Source organism: Osmia lignaria, chromosome 15 (genome assembly GCF_051020975.1).
Source record: "Osmia lignaria lignaria isolate PbOS001 chromosome 15, iyOsmLign1, whole genome shotgun sequence".
In the NCBI taxonomy this organism is placed as follows: Eukaryota; Metazoa; Arthropoda; class Insecta; order Hymenoptera; family Megachilidae; genus Osmia; species Osmia lignaria.
In genome coordinates, this window is record NC_135046.1 from 9,604,738 (window position 1) to 9,625,568 (window position 20,831).

The window sequence follows — 20,831 nt, forward strand, 5'->3', positions numbered from 1 at the left end:
AAGTAACAATTTAATTAGCCCTGTTCGAATGGAGCCATATATTTATTAATATGAATATTTTTTAAAGAATCTCCAAACTAAAATTTCTTTTGTACAAACAAATTTTATTTCATTTTATATAACACTTAAAATCTGAACGATATCCACCGTTTATACAAGTCAGAATAAAATTGAATGCAGCTAATCACGGTGATAATAGAGGTACACGAAAGAGGGGTGACAAGTGGAATGTTCTGTATACGAATTTACTCTTCGATGGTTGTTTGTTGTCCACGGTGTAGGGGGAGGGTATGGGCTAACTAGACGTCGAATTAAGCCGGCACTCCGAAATGCTTTTAAAATTTAAATAATGCATCGTTGCCTGACCCGTCTCGCGGCTCACGAATTTCTCACCGTCTATCCTCGTTCGTTCCTCCACCTGTCGACCCTCGTTGCCTCGAGTTTTTGGCAGTTTTTGAGGAAACACCGGCCGTCGCTACCTGTTACCATCGATGCCGGCCAAACGTCACGGCGCCGTTACTCTCCTCCGGGAAGGATGAAGGAAGTATCGGGAAGAAACTTTTCGTGGATTTATACAGTTAGCACGGATCTGTGCTCTCTAGGATATAAAAACCGGATTTCCAGCCGGGTCATCTTCGGTAATTAACGTTAAATCTTTTATGAACTGTATCGCCCTCGCGTCTCGATCGCATCCGTAGTCGACTAAAATCTGATAAATGTTACCCAGAGACTTTTTATTGCGGTAGGATGCAATTATAATTAGAATTTCTTCGATTCGAGATTTTCTAAATTTTGGAAATAAAATTAATTTAGCACTTTGGTTTCTAAATAGAAAATTGGAAAAATAGTAGCTATAGAATTTGGAAAATGAGAATGAAAATTAAATTAAAATTTCTAAATAGAAAATTGGGAAAATAGTAGCTATAGAATTTGGAAGATGAGAATAAATTTTAAATTAAATTTATACCCTAAATTACATCCTGGGTTAATAAGATCTCAGTTCCTTCACACGAGGATCAATAAAACTTGGAGAATGTAAATGTAGATTTTGGAAATTTAATATAAGTACCATTCTGTAAACGGTGTTAGGCACCAGGTTTAAAATGGTACTATTATTCTATTCAGTAAAATAATTTAGAAATATAAGCCTTGTATTATTCGTATATTAAAATTTATTTATAAGTCACACTGGTGAGCAATTAAAGATAAAAAATGAATCAAGTTTTAAACGATGAATGGACGAGATAAACGATCGTTTATAATCAGAAGTACAGTTATCAGTGAAGGTACAATTAAAAGTAAGCACATCACTCGATCGATCGTTCGAGCAACAATTAGTCAGCTATCTGAGAAGTCAAGTGTGCAATTATAATTTCAAAGGAATAATTTAATACGATTGAGGATATTATAAGAGGTTGGTGGAGTATTACGGATGGAATTGAATAAAGTGTAGTATCGTGAAAGCTTTTTCTTCCGGATGGTTTTATTTAAAGGTAGCTCCATGGTAAATGCATCAATCACGAGTACTTTGTTTTTTTAACGTAAATGGTTCGGGGTTGAATCGATTCCTCTTGTAATACTTTTTACTATATTTATTTTAATCTGATATTCAATGGTTTCTAAGAGTATTATTAGTTCTGTACAATATTGGGGATATGGTTGAAGAAATATAAATTACAATAGTTGACATTTGTGATAATAATATAAATAGAATTTATTACTTAACGCTTTAACCTTTAGACACTTTTTATAAAACTAAAATAGATATTATTTTTCCAATATTTAAAAGCCTTTTGTTAACAAGTTTAATCCTAAGGGTGAATCACGATTGATCCTACAATAGTAATATATTGAAACAACATTATTTGTACAATAATTCAAATATTCCCATTTTTCACTACTTAATAAAGAAAACAATTTATATTTTAATTTTTCAGTAATCCACAGTCGCTGAAGAAGAATTCAAAACTGCGTCGATCCCTTGAAGTAACAGGTGCCATTAGCAACAGACAGTTGGGGCTCTGCCCTTTCGTGATTATGATTATTGCCCGAAAGCCAATATTGTGATCAAGGCTTTCTGAGCAACAATCAAAAGCATAAAGAGCGTTCGAGATAAGTTTCCAGTTGACAAATGCTTCTTCACCTTCCTCCAACTGCAACACGTAAAAACGACATCATTATCAGCTTTAAATATTTCCTTATCGTGCGATGATTTATGAAAACGATGTAATATCTTCGAAGAGCACACTTCAGTCTACTATAGAACAAAAGCAATTGTTATTTCAGTGAGAATTAATTACGAGGCATCAGATGGAAGAGATCGAAAGTACCTACGCGCTCGTCAATCTTCTACGAAGCATGATTGAGACGAATGTCTCGACGCGGCTATCTGATCATAATTTTATTACGCGGAGGATATCAGATACAGGTTATTGAAGAGATTCGCACAGACAGTTCTTATATTTCATTCAACAGTGAAACACCGAGGTAAACTATCGAATGACAAGAATAATAAAATTAAAATTAATATCCAAATTCGTGTAGACAGTGGATATTTCGATGATTAATTATACTATTTTCAATTTGAATTAAAATAATTTTGAAAAGATCGAAGAAGATAGCAAGACATCTTCCTTACCGACGATGTCATTTCAAACTAAAGCGCGCGCTAATTTGAATTCTGCGCGCACGGTAATATGATCCTCTACAAAATACAAAATATAAATTTCTATAAAACACTTCTATTACTGTTCAAGAACTACAGGATCATGCTACATACCGAAACTAAAATATAAAATAAAAGGAAGCACTGTGATTTACAAAACCAACCAAAGGAAAATGAGAAACTGAACACGTTCGAATAGCACACAACACGAAACGATACTACAAGTCGTAAATTTTACCAAAGGTCCAGCTGTTGGCGAAGCAAGATCGCCTCGTGGCTGGTAGTACCGGAAGCGGAAGCGTAGGACCACGATCGCCGGAGTCCCGGAGTCGAATGACGTAACTTGGTGTCGGACGGAAGGGTTGCAGGTGCAAAAGAGGTAGGGGTTGCTGGGTGATGTGCTGGTGGGGGTGCGTTTCGCTTTTGCGCAGTGGAAATCCGATGTACAGCGGGGAAGAGGAGGCGGTCGTTCAAAATCGCGACGAACCGTCCTGCTGGTCGACGTCCATTATATATTCTCGATCTTTGTAATTTGACAATTAGTCGACGGCAGAGGTGGAACACCGTCAGTCAAACCGTTGATGCAACGACGGGGTCGATGCACCGGTTGGATGATTTATTTTATTAATTAGGCGACAGCGTCACTTCCGTGGATACCTGCCAGTCTGAAACAGACCGAGACCCGGCATCCTTGTAATTCTCGGATACATTAGGAGCATTGATTGCCTCTACGTCGAGCTATCCTATCATCCGTCTGCCAAATAATTGGCAAATAATATTTCCTCTGTCATTCGTTTCTATTTATACTTTTATTGGGGTAGGTTAGGAATTAAAGTGGAAACGATAGTGGAAGAGTCAATAGTATCCTAATTCTATAAAAAAAAATAATTTAATTTGGAATTGGAAAAGTTTTAGATATTAGAAAAATAATAATACAAAATTTGGGAAGTTTCAGTTCTAAAAAATTTAGAAATTAGGCTTTAATTCTAAATTATACCTTGGGATCCTAGGGATCCCTAGTTTCCTAGTTCCCTAGTTCCCTAGTTTTACCAAAAGTGTCGAATATTAATATCCGTAATTATACGTTTTCAATCTCTAATTATTGAAAATGAAAATTGCAACGGAAATGCAACTGCATAAGTAACAACCGTAATTAGATCGGATCGAGACAGGGATGCGATTGAATTATGCAAAATGTTCGACGAGAGTGCCGTCAATGAGATTAAGCTCGTTACGGGGAACTTAGCATGAAAATTTCAAGCTGACTCTGCTAACTGATTTGCGAAAATAGAGGAGAGATTAACTTCCTAAGTTGCTTAATTACAATTTTACGATGGAAAGTTGAATAGCATCATTTTTATAGTTTCATGGTTAAAAAGAAAGTGAAAGATTCTTTATATGGAACTGTCGATGGCATCCGGGAGGAGACTCAATGAACTTGTAACCAAGCGCGCCAGTGTATATTATAGAAGATTACGCGTTTCCTGTGGTAACTCTACACTCTACACCTAAGAAGTTTACTGTCTGTGTGTTTGAAACTTATTTCTCCTTTGAGAGAGAAATGATCAAATATCAAAATAAGAAAAAGAAAGTGTATTTTTTAAAATTACTATTTCTCAAAATAATTATAATTCCCATTTTTCATTTTCAAAATTTACAAAAATTCAAATTAATACCTACACAAAATATAAATAAGTGAATTTCTCAAAATAATTATAATTCCCATTTTTCATTTTCAAAATTTACAAAAATTCAAATTAACACCTATACAAAATATAAATAAGTGAATTTCTCAAAATAATTAAAATTCCCATTTTTCATTTTGAAAATTTACAAAAATTCAAATTAATACCTACACAAAATATAAATAAGTGAATTTTGGTTACAAGACAATTTTCACCCCAAATGCATTTTTCATGCAAATGCCCCATTGTGGAAGGATGCACCTCTCGGTGCATAAGAGTCATTAAAATGAAACATCGTCCCGTTGACCGATAAAACGATCGCATACGGCTAAGCGAAGGAGTTGGTCCCTGGTTTTATCGTCTTGTTCGATGCTGGAACATGTAAATCCTCTTGGACAATCCATGACACACCGGTAACAGTATTGTTTCTAGGAGGAACGAAGAACGGAGACGGCTGGGTGAAGAAGAGAAGGGTGATGCAGCGCGAAGGTGCATTGCCCTCGAATCCAGGGCCACCGGTTGGTCCAGGATCGTTGGACGAGGGAATCTGCCTAGGCTGTGCAGGTTCGAGGCTTGATTGCGATACAAGGTCACTCGACGAGGAGCATGAGTAATCCAACCGTGTGGTCAACGACATGTTATGCAACACGGCTGTAATAATCCTTTGGTGTCGGTTCTCCTCTTCTTCCTGGCCAGACGTTCCCAGCTGCCTCTCCGTCCGCTCGTGGATCAACTTTACTACTATAATTTCGACTAAGAAATTGGTCTTCGAGCTGGAATACTCGAGAAAAAATTGAGATGATTCCACAAAAATTTCTAGGGGTAGGAAAGGGTTAATTATTTCAGATTTCAGAAAAATATTTCCAAGGTTTTGCTAGTATCAGAGATCAATTAAAATTCTTGGAAAATCCAGAAGCCCCAAATAGTGTTAACCCTTTAATTGCCACTGGCGCCCTTAGAAGGCTAATTAATTTTCCTAATCAAATTTTCAATCGAAACACTTCCTTAGCTCTCTAAGTTTTCCAAATGTAAAAATTCCAATTCCTCGACAGTGAAAGGGTTAAGTGTGATTGGAAAACCCAGAAACCCCAAATAGTGTCAACCCTTTAGTTGCCACTGGCGTCCTTAGAAGGCTAATTAATTTTTCTAATCTTTTCAACAGAAATCCTTCCAAAGCTGTCTAAGTTTTTCAAATGTAAAAATTCCAATGGTTCGATAGTTAAAGGGTTAAGTGTGATTAGTTTGAAGTAGAGTTTGATACGGACAAAAGGAGATAAGAAAGCGGTCGGTGAGGAATATTGATTCAGAAGAGGGAGATATTTTTAAGTCTCCTTTAGGAAGAGGGGATACTTAATTTATGTGGGATCACAGAGACCTGCTTCTGGAGGAATTCGAACCTGAACCGTCCTTTCTTAAAAATAGAGACACCAATCGATTGATAGTCGGGTCACTTTTAATATTCCATTATCGCGTTGAACGAATCTTTTAGTGGACCCTATTTGACATTGCAAATTTCATTGATTTCACAGATTTAACCATTCTGTTAATAACGAAAGTAGTCTAAAATTTAATTTAGAGAAATTCATCAATTTTAATTTGATGAAAGTTTTCTATTCTAAAAAGTACATCTTTTCAATTAAAAAATGACAGAATAGGAAATAGAAAAAGTTTACGATATCCAAAATGAAAATATTCTAATTAAAATAAAGAAAAATACCTTAATTACTTAATTTCTAACAGAAGGGTTGACGAACTTTTTTTATGCTGCCTGTAAAGCAGATTATTAGTTGTATCACGGCTTTCTAACCGCTCCAGAAATAAAGTGGACTCTTTTTCCCGTTGGATCGGTGGTTCCTTCCACTTTTTAGACACGTAATCCGATGTGTGTCGTGCTTTTAGCCTTGTCCCCGCGCTGGAACACGAGGTTTTTTACCCTCGAAAATCCCGCCCATCGAGCGTACGTACGCTGAGAATCGAGCACGTGCTGTTCTACTCGAGGAAGAGAGTCCTCGAGAGGTGAATGAGAGAAGGAAGTAAAAAAAAAAAATGATGGAAAGGTAACGAGACGAAGGGTGGAGAAAGAAAGAGGGGTAATATTCACGAGGCCCCGCTCCAGGCAAATCTGTTCCATCAACGACGATTCGAAGGCCTGATAGAATCGGGATCCTTGAACAAATACCTCGAATTTCGAATGAATTCCACGTGAAACCGTCTGCTTAATAGAATCGAAAAATTCTCCCCCTCGTGTTACTCGCCACATCGTTTTCTTTTTGTCAAAATATCACTCTGCTCCGTCTCAAATTTCAAATTTTCTATTCTTTACAAGCTTCAAGATAATAGATACCGGGGCTCTCTCCATGGTCCGCCATCCGAGGGTTCAAACATCTAAGCACAATTTCAAATTATAGAATTTTGAATTTAAAAGGGAATTAACAAAGGAACTCGAAATATTAAGGAAGAAATTGTTAATTCATTGGCTCATTAACTGTATTCTAAAAATGGCCCCCGCAAAGGAGAGAAAAAAGGAGTAAAGGCAATTAAGGTATAATCGTTAAGGCTCGAAGTTGCGCACAACGCTGGACACTTTAACGAGCAATCCAAACCAATTATCTTGAATTTTACTTCACCGGCACATCTTCCTATCAAAACATTCTTACGTGGAAAGGAGTGGCGTAGACAGGTCGAAGGAAACACGAGTCAAAATCACCGTGAAGCCCATCCGCACGGCGATTTCACCGTCCGTCTTCTCCTTTTTCATCGAGTTAGCGCACGGACGACTGTGAATAGACGGCTGACAGTGACAGATTTGTTCTCTTCTCTAAGCAGCTTAACAGAAAACCAGAGAGAGAGAGAGAGAGAAATCCTGCTTACCTATAGTTCCATCATTATCGAATGCCCTTAATTGCTGCCAGCCACGTAGCTAGATCGTATACACGAGGAGAAAGGTAGGAGAGAAGTGGCCGATACAAAAGAGAAACAGGGAATCTAAAGAGATAGGAGAGGAGTTGGTAAAGTGGCTTTGAACTTGGAATTGCACCGAGTTGAGAAGCAAATCATGCCAGCAACAGAATCCACGGATATACACTTGGGTGTCTATAGGGTGGTCCAATTTACTGGTTGCGTGTTTGCCGGTTACGTTAATAGTCAATCACAGCTGGCTAATCGAGGCTAATTAACGTTTCTATGTATCCGACTCTAACGTCGGTTAACAAACGCGAGATAATTATGGGATAGGAAAATGCTGATCAGATTGATGTTTAAATGATTAGCATGAGATTTGTGAAACGTAGAGTGAATAGCATAATTATTATTAAGTGGAGATAGACATTTTTTTATTGAAAAAATGTCACCAGGTGCTGAGTAATAGGAATGTCTCTTTTAATTAAGCTTTCGTTTCGCATAAATTATGTTAATGAGATTCTTGTAATTTTATATATACAGTGGTACCTCGGTATAAATTTTGCATCATTTTTAAATAATTATCTCAGAGGAAAAATTAAATTAATAATCAATTATATTCGGAGTTTATTAAGTGACTCATATAACAAGGAGGCAATAAAATTTATTACATTTGCTTTGTTAATTTAGAATCTATCATTAGGTTACATTTATATTTTACAAATTAATTATGTTAAATAAACTAGTGAATATTTTTTATAAATTTCTAGGAAATCGTTTAAATTCTGTTCATGACATAAACAGTGTTTAAATTATTTTACATTAATGTAGATATAATATCAATGGGAGTTTTTTTTATATGAAAACAGATTAATCTTATTCGGTATAGTACCACTGTATTTTGTTATAAAAAAGTCATACTCCAAATCAAAAGATCAAAAAGTAACGATACCGGAAGCCTAGCCGCAAGACACGCTCCAGAAACCGGATACAGGAACGCCATAAGGTATCCGCGTCAATTTTAAAACTTAATTAAACTTTTCTAACCGCCTCGAATTATTTCCACGGCAAGAAAAGGTGTATCTGTTCCAAGGGTAGGAAAAGAGTACACTCGACTAGAAAAAAACTGAAAGGAGGGGTCCGAGGGCCCTACAGGGAACATTATAGTACTATTACGAGAAACTGCGAGAAGGTTGTTCAGGGTGATGCGGCAGAAAACGAGAGGACGGGTTCTATTATCCATGGTAAAAGTAAAAAAATAGTAGCTCTACCATGGGTCTGAATCGAATCCACGAAGCGTCGAAGAAGAAATCGAACGGATCGTGAGAGTGGAGCACCGGAAACGACGAAATCCGATCGATCTTCCGTCGAGGAAAATAGAAAAATTAAAATTTGTCTTGGAAATAAATTTTGATTAAAAAATAATTAATTTGGAGAATCACGAACGAAGACGCAACCAGTGTCCCGAAAGAGCAGAAGTGGATCAACAATGGCACAGCATAGTATTGATTGCACTGGATAGCCTGGATTCATCCCTCTGTTTAAGCTTTCTTTTGTTTCATAACGAAAATAAAAATATTTATAATGACGAACCGAGCATAATGTGACGCAACACTTTCGGTTATGAAACACAAAACCACAATGGAACCGAGTGGTTCAATCGTCATAAAAGAACGTCACTGACCAAGTAATTCTACCTCTGTCTCTAAACGAGAAGAAAGAATGTTTCATAGAAAATTTGAAAATATCGTTAAGGAATATTGAATACTTAATAATCTATTAACCCTTCGTATGCTGTATTGGAATCACTGATGACTCGTCGGTTTCAGTCTCAAACTAGAGAGCGATCACGCAAATTTCTCAGTTCCATAACCAGATAGAATCACTATAATTTTTCTCACAATTCTGGAGATTTTCATTTCCCTCTGATCCACAATGAAAATCCTAATTTAATCTAAAATTAATCATTTTGAATTATTATATTGATGAAATTCTCAATTTTGGGTGTTCATTCGTTTCGAGTTTTCGAATTTTCTAAATATGTTTAGCGAAATATCGGTGGAGTCACAGGCCTAGAAATCGCAGTAGTGGGTTAATAAAATGTTGAAGGGGTGGTTTTCTAAAAATTCTATTCAGATCCTAGATCCATTCTAATATTAGATACCGAGCTCTAGATGCTCATTAATCGGAAGAAACGTTCATCGTCTCCTCGTTTGACGGAACATCGTTCATTTCTTGAGAAATTCCCGCCTGGTTGGGTACACGTCTTTTCAAGCCAGCCGTGATGGAACAATTACCGGCTGCACTGCCAATAAACGACAAATGAGAAAAATAATTAAAGCGTCCTTATGTTTCCTCCCTTCGACAAATCGGAACAAGGTTTTTTCATCTGAATTGACTATCTGAATTCTCGGAAAATGATTTATCCGAAGTTCCGAGAAAGAATCTCTTCCAGACTTATAGAAACATAGGAATTTTTATAAAACGTATAATGTAGAATAAAATAAGATCTAAAATAATTGAAGAACCGTAGAAGTTTTTAATTTTCAGAAATTTAATTTCGAATAAATTTGAAACAAAGGAAAATTGAGTGAGATGGTTTAGAAATTTCCTGTATTATTGAAGATTGTAAACCGATTGGAAACGAAAAATTGATCGTCGAGAAGAGGGAATTGTGGTCTCGCAGGTGGAAAGTCCCGGGACGAGTAGCATAATACGGCAAGTCATGATAGCCGATAAAGCCTGGACGCGGTATAATGGCCACTATAAAAGGGCCCAGAAGAACCAATCGTATCCCTTCAGCTGTTTCTCGAGATTAACCTGAAGAAACCGTGAAAAGAATGTATGCTGGTGTACCAGAAAATTAGACACAGCTCTATTCAACTGTACTTAACATGTTGAACGCCATGGTGAAAACGGTCATTTGTTACAGGATCTATTGAAGCTCTAATTATTAAAAATAGAAATAATTAATTTTTAAATTTCAAATTTTAAGCTCTCTATTTACCATTTTATATTATATGTACCATTATTACTTAATTTTCTTTTAATTATTTAAGCATGTGTAATTAGTGGTGTCGTTCATGACGTTCAATAAATCTGGAGAACAGGAGGAAACAATAATAATAATTAAGAGAAAATGAAATTAATCACTGTGGCCATATCTCTAATAAAAAAAAATTTCAAGTTCTTTGATAAAAAATTACATTTTCATTGTTTAATGGGTTCGGATGAAAGGAAATACCTTTCTTCTGAATCGAAGGCAAGTTGAGCGCCAGCAGGAAGAAAAAGAAAATCAGAACGGACCGTTTTACGATACCAGTGGAACAGCACCGATTCCTTTGTTACTTTCAGTCAGGAATTCTCGCAAGAATCCCAGGAAGTGGTGGTTAAGCGTTTCTCCGGGTACAGAATCTTTGCCAAGCTGGTACTGCGTTTATTACCACTTTCAGAGGCTTGCTTCTCGGTACACCATCGTTTCTAAACGCATTTGCAACCATCTTCCTCCAGGCTACTCCTCAACATCCTCAAAATTGACTTCTTTTTCATCTTGATATAAAATAAATTGCGAAGGTATGTACAAGAAATCGAGCAACACTTTTAATCGTACCTTAGAAATTTTTTAGTATCTTCTTGATTTCCTTTCGACTTCCTCCACGAGGAATTATCTTTACAGTCGCTGATGACACGTGCTACGCGGTTGCATAGACCGTTTCCCTGAAAAGCCATTATTCATTGTTGCAATCATCGCGTTGCAGCCCTACCGAATGACTGAAAATTATGTTCAAATGCAGGTTTCCTTGGGAGGAAATATTTGATTCTAGGATCTACAGGTGGTCGATGATGAAGAATTGGGATTTTTAGAAAATATTTTATACGATATTTCAGCACAGATTTTGGGCCCTTTTGAATTTAAAAAATGCAAATTACGGCACTGACTATTGTGGGAGACACCAGTAACCCATTCTCCAAAAAAACTCTGAACAGTGTTAATATTACACTAAAGAGGTAGCTAATTAAAAATTTGAATTTGAAAATTAGCCAATGAAGCAAAGAAAAATTGAATACTATAAAGTATTTAGATTGCATTGATTCATTTGAGATGATCTTCTAATTAGAGATGAGACCACCAACTAAAATTATTTAAGATTCTTCCTTATCAAATAACTTGAAAATTGCTGACCATAAAATAATGTTTTCGTACATCCTGATTAAACTCGAGGAGAGATTATTTGATCGAATTAAAAGGAGTTAGAGAATCAGCCACAGAGGATCGCCGACTGGCCTATAGCGATACCACAAAGTTCATCGCTCTAGGAGAACGAGTTTCAAGAGCGAATTGCGGTAAGGTGCGAATACCGCGAGCTTCCCAACTGTTTCCAACTCAACACACTGTTCTCTTACCTAATTCCAGGATCAGAATTCGGTACGGTAAGTAGCAGGTTAAACGGTCGACGAGAACTTGCATGGAACTTCCTGTTGCCTCTGGCGTTCAATTAGCCTTCGGATTAATCAACCTTAAGTCCCTTGTCTTATCCTCAACACAAATATTACCATCAGAAAATGAAACTCTTCTGAATTTTCCTATTGTCTATTTCAAATAGGGTGACGTCACAAAACCCTAATTTTGAAAAATTTTTTAAATTACCAAATGAGAGAATTTGAATTTCACACAGTGAATCCTCATGAATTTCATTCCACTTTCGACTATTGAGTTAGCCTTCGGATTAATCAACCTTAAGTCCCTTGTCTTATCCTCAACACAAACTCTTCTGAATTTTCCTATTGTCTATTTCAAAAAGGGTGACGTCACACAACCCTAATTTTGAAAATTTCACCTGCTATATCTAAATTAAAAAAATTACCAAATGAAAGAATTTGAATTTCACACAGTGAATCCTCATGAAATTTCATTCCAGTTCCGAGTGTTGAGTCACGATGCGGTTAATTCGGAAATGTATGTTCGTTTGCCTGGAATATGGCAACCGACCATGCATCGTTAAGCACACGCACGTCAATTATTCAGGCGCGTTCCTTAATTAGAATTTGATTTCCAATTAATTGGATCCACCTGACCGACAAAGCTGGACGTTATCCTCTACGGTTCATAGCAACGTCTTTCTAAAAATTTTCAAATATCCTTTGAGTCGTTCGGTCGGGTTAAAAAATCTGTGCTATGTTGCTGAAGAAACCACATCAGGTAAATACGAGTCATGCTCGAAGAGCACATTCTCCTCACGGCTTTTCCACAATCCGGTTGGAAACAAAGTCCTGGAAATTATTCCATACCGTTAGATTAAACGGTTCTTTCGTGATTGTTTTATCAACAGACATTTTTTCTTTTTCAATTTTCTAAGTGTGATGATTTCATGATATACAGAGTTGGATGGAGAATTAATTGAATTTAATTAGACGGTTGGAGCTTCTGAAGAATTCATATATTTTATAATTTATTTTTTTAAAGAAAAATGATGACTTTTCTAGGGCACTTGTAAGAGTTCTCTTTTAATATATATATATAGGACATAGAAAAATTATAGAGAGTGCCACTATTGTCCCGGTGCATTAGCCTATTTAGAACAAAGCGAGGAAAATCGTTATCCACGGATTCTATCTTTCCACTGGAACAAAACCATCTAGTGTACATTTGCAGATTAAAAATTTTCCATAAATTTTCATTTTTTATTTTTTATACACAATCAAAAAATTTGGAGTTTAAAAAGCATTAGAGAAATTCATTAAATTTAAATAAATTATACATTTTTGATAGTAAAAATCACCCACCACCAATTTTCTTCAAATAAAAATAAAGAGCTTCCCTATCAAATAATTTCACCTCTTCTTTTTTGTCTATCATGCTGATGCCATGAATTCCTCATAAAATGATTGCTCATTACCTAACACGAACCTCGAGCAAAATTCGCTGTAATGCAATTGAATATGCATTTTTTGGTTTCAGATAGCCTTTTGTTTTCTCATCGCTGAGCAAGAGGAATGCAAGATCCTGTTTGATAAGGCTAACAGAGGTAAAATTATTGCACGTATGAAAGTTTCGTGGAACACCGTGAATTACATTGTGTACACAGTGTATTTTTCTATAGAGGATGGTTGACGATTATTAGAAGGGACAGGGTGCATTCCACGTTGCATTGGCAACGTTCAATTGATCCTCTCACCTATGAAATTCACGACATCGACAAACCGGCTGGATACGATGTACCATGAATGGACGCATATGTACCCAACGTTTGGGGAGTTTAAAATTCAATTACACCCGTTGGGTTGAGAATAATCTGGTAACCCTCGCCTCAATTTCTTCCCTGCTCTAATACTGCACAGGATGGAGCGTTCAAACATCTGTGTAATGGATGGCATGCAATAATGCACATACTGCAACTGATTAATTCAGTCCATTTTTTATTGAATCATCTCACAGAAAATAATTAATTAATTTGTTGATCTGAGTAGATCATGAAATTAGATACATTAGAAATTAGATTAATAGATAGGAAGTTAAATGATTTCATGACAGAGAAGTTTCACAAAATGGCACTTATGGCACATCAAATTGAAGCTTAAAGAATAATTAATTAATTTATTAATCTGAGTAGATTATGAAATTAGATACATTAGAAATTAGATTAGTAGATAGAGATTCTGATGATTTCATGACAGAGAAGTTTCACAAAATGGCACTTATGGCACATCAAATTGAAGCTTAAACTTTAATGAATATAATTACACAAGGGATTGATTAATATTCTGAACACAGAATGACTAGTTCTGGATTGCAACAAACAATACAAATAAATTCAAATTGAAAATGTAAAATGTAAGATGGATTAACACTACAAAATTTACACACTCATTGACTAGTAGACACAGAATGACTAGTTCTGGATTGCAACAAACAATACAAATAAATTCAAATTGAAAATGTAAAATGTAAGATGGATTAACACTACAAAATTTACACACTCATTGAGACCTGACAGGAAGAATATAATTCAAGAGAGGATGAAGAAGAGGGAGAAGATCGAAGGACAAAGGCACTCGATCCGAAGAGTAGCATCACGAAAGACACGATTTCGTCAGGGTACCTGGTCGTCGGTGACGTGTGAAGGCCAGTTCTCACCAGGACTTCAATAAGCCACTGTTACATAGTGTGCAAACGTGTACACTTCCACATAGAACAAACTCGAACCGGTCCGTAAGTAGTATAAACTACGGAGCCTGGAACCACGATCTTAAGATGAGTTTACTAGAAGTCACGGAAGGGTTGCAGGTAAATTTCCAGAGGCTTCGTAAACTTCATATTTGTCATCGTAATTACTAACTTTCCCACAAAGTTGCGATGCTCCACGTCGAAAACACGCTTACGAAATACTTGGTAACCAACAACTTTTATTTCCTGGCAAAAAGTTTATTTCTTCTATCTCATTAAAACTCTTTTCTTAATTATTTGAAAACAGATCTAAGATCACTTTGGTTCACAAATAAAACTTCATTACTTATAGAAAATTGGTAAAAAATAAGCACTGTTAATTAACTCAACTAAAAAATATTTGTCACTTTTGGCAAAATGATTTTTAAATAATTTTTAAAAATTCACGATTTTTAATATCGTTCTTCATCAACCCCAAATGCAGAGTCACGTCGAATGACACTCGACATCAGAATTCTTCCCCGTCGATTTATAATTTTCGAAAGAGTACAAAGGATCGAACGTAGTGAAAATTGGCCGACTACCGGTGACAAAGAAAGGAGAGAGAGAAAAGGCCAAGTTGGCCGTATTTTTTACCATTGATCAGAGAGAAATGAAATTTCCCCGGTGGTCCTTGGAGGACTCCCCTAAAGGGTGGGATTGGCCGTGGTGTGCGTCACCATGGTAACCATAGGTCAGGATAGGGATAAGCAACGGTAATGCTCCCTTTTTTTTCACCAGGGAGGAACCATCTTGCGAGAGGCAGCAACGCACACCGATGACGCGAAGCTTTTCACCCCTATACCGAACGCAATTTGGCGTCGAAAAAAAAAAACATGACGCTCTCACCTTTTTTTTTTTCGAAAAACTGTTACGTGAAAATTTTGAACGCGCTTCTTTGGGATTTTCGACAAGAAGGGAGTAACAATCGCGCTAACCCGACACTTGGCCCGATGAAAGCAATTTATTTGATGAATGCATCCGGGAGAACAATGCGATCCAGGTGGTGATAGCATGTAGCCTGTATACAGCCCTGAAGGCTCTTTTTAGTTTTTATTTTTCTTCCCTTTTGTCCTGCGATCGACAGAGATTTTGGCTCAAAGATGCAGACGGTAGAGAAAAACTTGAGAAGAAATCTGAACGATAATGTTTCTTTATATTTTAATTTTAAATAATTTTTAATATTTTTTTTATAAATTGTCTATAAATAATGGAGTTTTATTTGTGAATCAAAGTAACCTTCCATTCGTTTTCAAAGAATTAAAAAGAGAGTTTTAATTGAGAAAGAAGAAATGAACTTTTTGATGAAGAGTGCAAGATGATTTATAATGTAGGAATAGCAGGGATCTTTTTTTATCATATTGCAAATATTTTAATCTTTACTGGCGCGTAAAGAAGTTAGTAATCAACAAAGGTGGCAGCCTCGAGGTGATCGATAAAAAAAGGAAAGAAACCGAGGTCTTTTTAACCTCCTTAATCGTATCGAGGACGAGCTCGGAAGAAATCTTATCGTCGTTTTTAACCTGGGAAGCTACGCTCACTGAATTACCGGAACTCTGGTAATAGTGACGGTAGACACTTTTATTTGATTCTGGTATTATTAGTGCTTGGGATTTATAACATTATGGAGAAGGTTTCATTTGCAACGGGGACGTCTTTGGCAAAGAGTTAATTTGCAACCGTGAAATTTTTACCAAAGGTTTCACTTGCAAAGTAGAATTTTTGATAAAATTTTAATTTGCATCGTAAAAAATTTCATTTTCGTAATGGAACTTTAATTTGCATAAATTGCAAGGGAATTAAACGAGAAACCGTGAATGAAACTCAATTTTAGAAATGGTACCATTGAATTACTGAACATTTAAAGGGTACAAGATAGATTATAAAATGTTGAGCACCTCATTTGAATATATTAGCGTATACTTTTAAAACATAGATCAAATATTACATAAAGATTGGGTGCTTTGAACGTTTAGTATATGTACAGTAGCTTTTGATGTATAGATTACTTTATTTGAACAGGTGGTCCTCTGATTCTAGAGAATGAATTACGTATCAGAAACGAAAGAACCAGTGTACATTTAATCGAATGTTTAGAGTTATAAAAATAGCGTTCTTCGGAACTCGGCAGGGAATCCTCTAATGATCATTAATACCATCCCGTACTAATTACTTTCTTAAAGAAGTACCAATTATATAATTGCTACTTCTTTATAATAAAGTATCGAGACACCTTCTTTCACCTCTAATTAATCAAAATTACTTAATTTATAATTACTGCACCTAATTTCAAATAAATTATTTAAACGCGTGTAGGACTCGATTAATCGGTTAGAAACGATATCGAGAAGCTTAGAAAATTGTTACTTCTTTATAATAAAGTATCGAGACACCTTCTTTCACCTCTAATTAATCAAAATTACTTAATCTATAATTACTGCACCCAATTTCAAATAAATTATTTAAACGCGTGTAGGATTCGATTAATCGGTTAGAAATAGTATCGAGAAGCTTAGAAAATTGCTACTTCTTTATAATAAAGTATCGAGACACCTTTTTTCACCTCTAATTAATCAAAATTACTTAATCTATAATTACTGCACCTAATTTCAACTAAATTATTTAAACGCGTGTAGGATTCGATTAATCGGTTAGAAACGATATCGAGAAGCTTAGAAATTTTTGTTCGATTCGATCATCGATGAGAATTCAGAACGGAACGCGAGGAATCGAATGATTTTCGAGCGGTTTTCGCAAGATGCTAGGCGCAATGTCAGCGTGCAATTTAGATACGAAAAACGAGGCCAACCGAGCCTGTAAACTCTGTCAGGTGAAATTAGTAAGGCCGCGATAGCGTCGTAAAGATGATTATTACCAATGAGTCATAGCCGAACGAAACAGATCGCGCGAGTCAGCATTTTTTCCTCGGCGCGGTTTTTGCGGCCGGATCGACGCTGGAATAACGCAACGAGACCGGCAATTACGCTACTTTCTTCTCAACCGAATTTCTCGACACACTTGGTGGAACACTAATGCCCGGAATCGACAAAACACGCGGGTAAATTCAGCTACCGGCGTTTAATAGCAAAAAACCATCGAACAAGCTTGTAAGAATTTCAAGCATCACCGTGTATATCGAAAGGGTTCTTGCGTCATTATTTTCTCATAGCAATGATGTTATCAGATGGAATTAATTTGCCGGCAATTCATTTTTAACGAAAGAAAAATTAAATCAATCATGATTTATCGATTGCGATTAGAATCATTTCTAAAGATTTATTGGAAATATTTTTATGCTTACAGAAATTAATTAAGGAAAATTAATTATGATTCATCGATTGTGATTAGAATCATTTCCAAAGATTTATTGGAAATTTCATTGTGATTCAGTTTTTACTTTTCAATGTTGCTTTTCATTGAAATTTATTATACTAACAGGGTGTTGTGTATTCATTAGCCCTTCTTTCTCTAAATGTTGTATTAAATTACCATCGCTGCGGAATACCCTGATTTAAATTCATAAAGGAACAATACCTACACGCATTTCAGTCTGACCGATTGTTCGCTGCAACTGACAGCCATTTTATACAGAGAACATTAATGAAAGGCTTGCGTGGGATTGCTGTCAAATTTTAATTCATTAAGGACCAATGTTGCTTTAATGCAATATGCCATTTGCAATTTTTCTCTCTTTTTAATTAATTTAGTGTCGGGGGAGGGTTGGCCCTTTTCTTCCAAAAAAAGAAAAAATGGGAAATACCTCTCAATATTTCAATAATATGAAACAAATACTATTTTGCCACAGCAATTTTGTAGAATAAAAAATCTGAAAGGAGCAAAATTAGAACTTCAACGTAGACGGTTTCAGATGAATCATTGAAATCTATGAAATATCCGTAGAATTATCCGATTCCGATGTAGACGTCGTTTTATAAATAGAATTCAATTACGTTGTTCAATGTTTCATTTGCCAGGGATCACGGACCGTTTCAATTATTCCCGGTTCGAGGGAACGATCATTTTAATATGGATCGTGAAAGCGATCGATCGAACGGTTTGCGGCGGTGGTCGATCCAGATCCGAGCGGAACGAAGAAAAATTGCGTGAAGAAAGGTGAAAAAAAGGAAACGGAAGGTGTGTCGAATTATTCTGATTCGATCGATCGTCGAAAAAGTTCACCCGTCTCCTTCTGTCTTTCGCCGCGTTTGCACGGTAAAAACCGATTTTGTTTTTACCGGTAACCGGAGACCGCTCTCGATTCCTCGACCGATGTGAAATGCGGTTCGAGAATTTTTCTCGAATTCGAAAGCGGGAACATTGAACCGACAACAAGGTCGGTCTACCAACGGGAAAAGTAATTTCTTTTATTTCACGATTAGAATTTTATTTAGAAACTCTTTGTATTTCTTCAGATTTTTATCTTTCTAATGCGGTTCTAATTAACACTTTCGTAGTCAGAAATTTGGAAGATTAATTTGAAGTTAAAAGCTATAAAACTTTGAGATTGAATCAGGGGAAAGAGAAATTGGAAATTGAATCTCTTAAATAGTACAGCTTGAAAATTGTGGAAATTAAGATAAAAAACGAAGGCAATTATCGGTTCGCAAACGTGTTAAGACGTTTTTAATTGCCACTAAGATCCTTATCCCTCGGCTTACTTTCAACTACCGAACAAGTACAAACCGTGTACCAATACAAAAAAATGTATCAATATACGATATGATAGTTGTAATGTACAGGGGAAAGTACAGAGAGACTAGTCAATTATTATCAGCGGTTTAGATCAACATTTACGGTGATGCATTTCGAATGCAATTACACAGAATTTTACAAAATGTACAAGGAACGTTTCGTTTCGAAATAGACGATTTTTTCACAAATAATCGACCGGGAACAATTTGAAACAGTGGCCGGCCTCTCGGTAATTAATTACGCTCTCTCAATTAGTGCGCCGAAAGCACGGTTCAATTATAATAACATGATAATACATGAGCCATGCAGGGGTCGTTATACTCGTTTCGATGACGTCACGTTCACGTGAAAAAGATTCTTTATCGTATAATACGGATCTCCGGTAGGGAAAGAAATATTCATGCAGGAAGGAAACGTTGACTGCTAATGTCAATTAAGAAGTATGCTGACAGTGCGCGCAAGGCGAAAAGATAATTACCTGCACGACTGATATCGTGCGAATTTCAATTCGTTTCGGGTCTCTCTTTTTTTAGTAAAAAAAAGAGATTCCTTATACTTATAGGGTATCTACTTATAGAGTAATACGCTCAAAGTATTTAATGAATAATTAATAATTACTTTAAGATAATTTTTGAGGTCTTAAAATTAGTTTAATTTATTTTTTCTAAGCGTGATAGCTTAGAAAATTAAAAAATAATAAAATAACTATTTCATGGGGAATCTTATTAGGATAATTACATACATACCCTATTTTAAATTATAGTACCATATTAATATTACATTATTTGTAAATTTAGATATAGAAAGGACTTAATACTACCTTATATAATACGTTCTACTTAATACTATTTAAGAAATATGTTATGCAAAATATTTAATTAAAAAATACCTGGTTACGCAGTATCATCCGGCGCCTTCCTCCTCCTGTCATGTTCAAAAAGCATCGAGTGAGGTTAGGATGCTGTGTCGCGAACCTTAGCCTTCCGATGATGAATTTTGGACGACAGCTGTCATCAATGGTCTCTGAACACGGGATACGATCAATCTATCTCAAACGAGATCGTCTTGATCGATTTTTTCGATTCTGCTCAAAAAATTCTCACACCGACACTACACTTCCGTCGATCACGAGCGCCCGTGACGGAATGCTGGAACACTCGTGCTCGATCTTTCTCCTGTGGTTCGTTACCCCCACTACAAAGACCCTTATACTTCTTTTTAAATCCCACGATACTACTACGATAATCTATCGTCAATTTGTTTAACCATCACTCGAAGATGTACGAACATGTTTCTGATACTCCAGACAAGATAAGACTGTTTGATTCAGGCGTGACGAATCGAGCCGGTAATCGTTTGTGTTTCGTTAAATGTCTCGATAATCGAAGCGACCTATCGATGCGGGTGGTGAAACACTCGCTAATTATTTAAATCAGTTTTACACTGAGAATTACTAAACCATCTAAACGTAGATATTACTAAACGAATATTTTTTAAAGTTTGAAGGTTTTTAAATATAAAATAGGTATTTTCGTTTATTTATATAAAGAAATAAAGAAAAATCTAATAGCGCTATTCGTGTAGAAAGCAAGTTATTAATTACTTAATTGCGATTGAATCGGTTGATTTGTTTAAGGAAAAGGACAAAAACTAGACATTCGGAAAAAGAATTTCTAGTGTATCCTCG

General features: G+C 35.9%; 1 long non-coding RNA gene across 1 annotated transcript; it reads right to left on the bottom strand.

The window, feature by feature from the left end:
* Positions 1–1,737: 1,737 nt before the first annotated feature.
* Positions 1,738–20,442, bottom strand: LOC143306117 (uncharacterized). The gene is made up of 2 exons (XR_013063540.1): positions 20,034–20,442; positions 1,738–2,153 (listed from the first exon to the last, which is right to left on the bottom strand). It is a non-coding gene; the product is annotated as an uncharacterized LOC143306117 (long non-coding RNA).
* Positions 20,443–20,831: the final 389 nt, after the last annotated feature.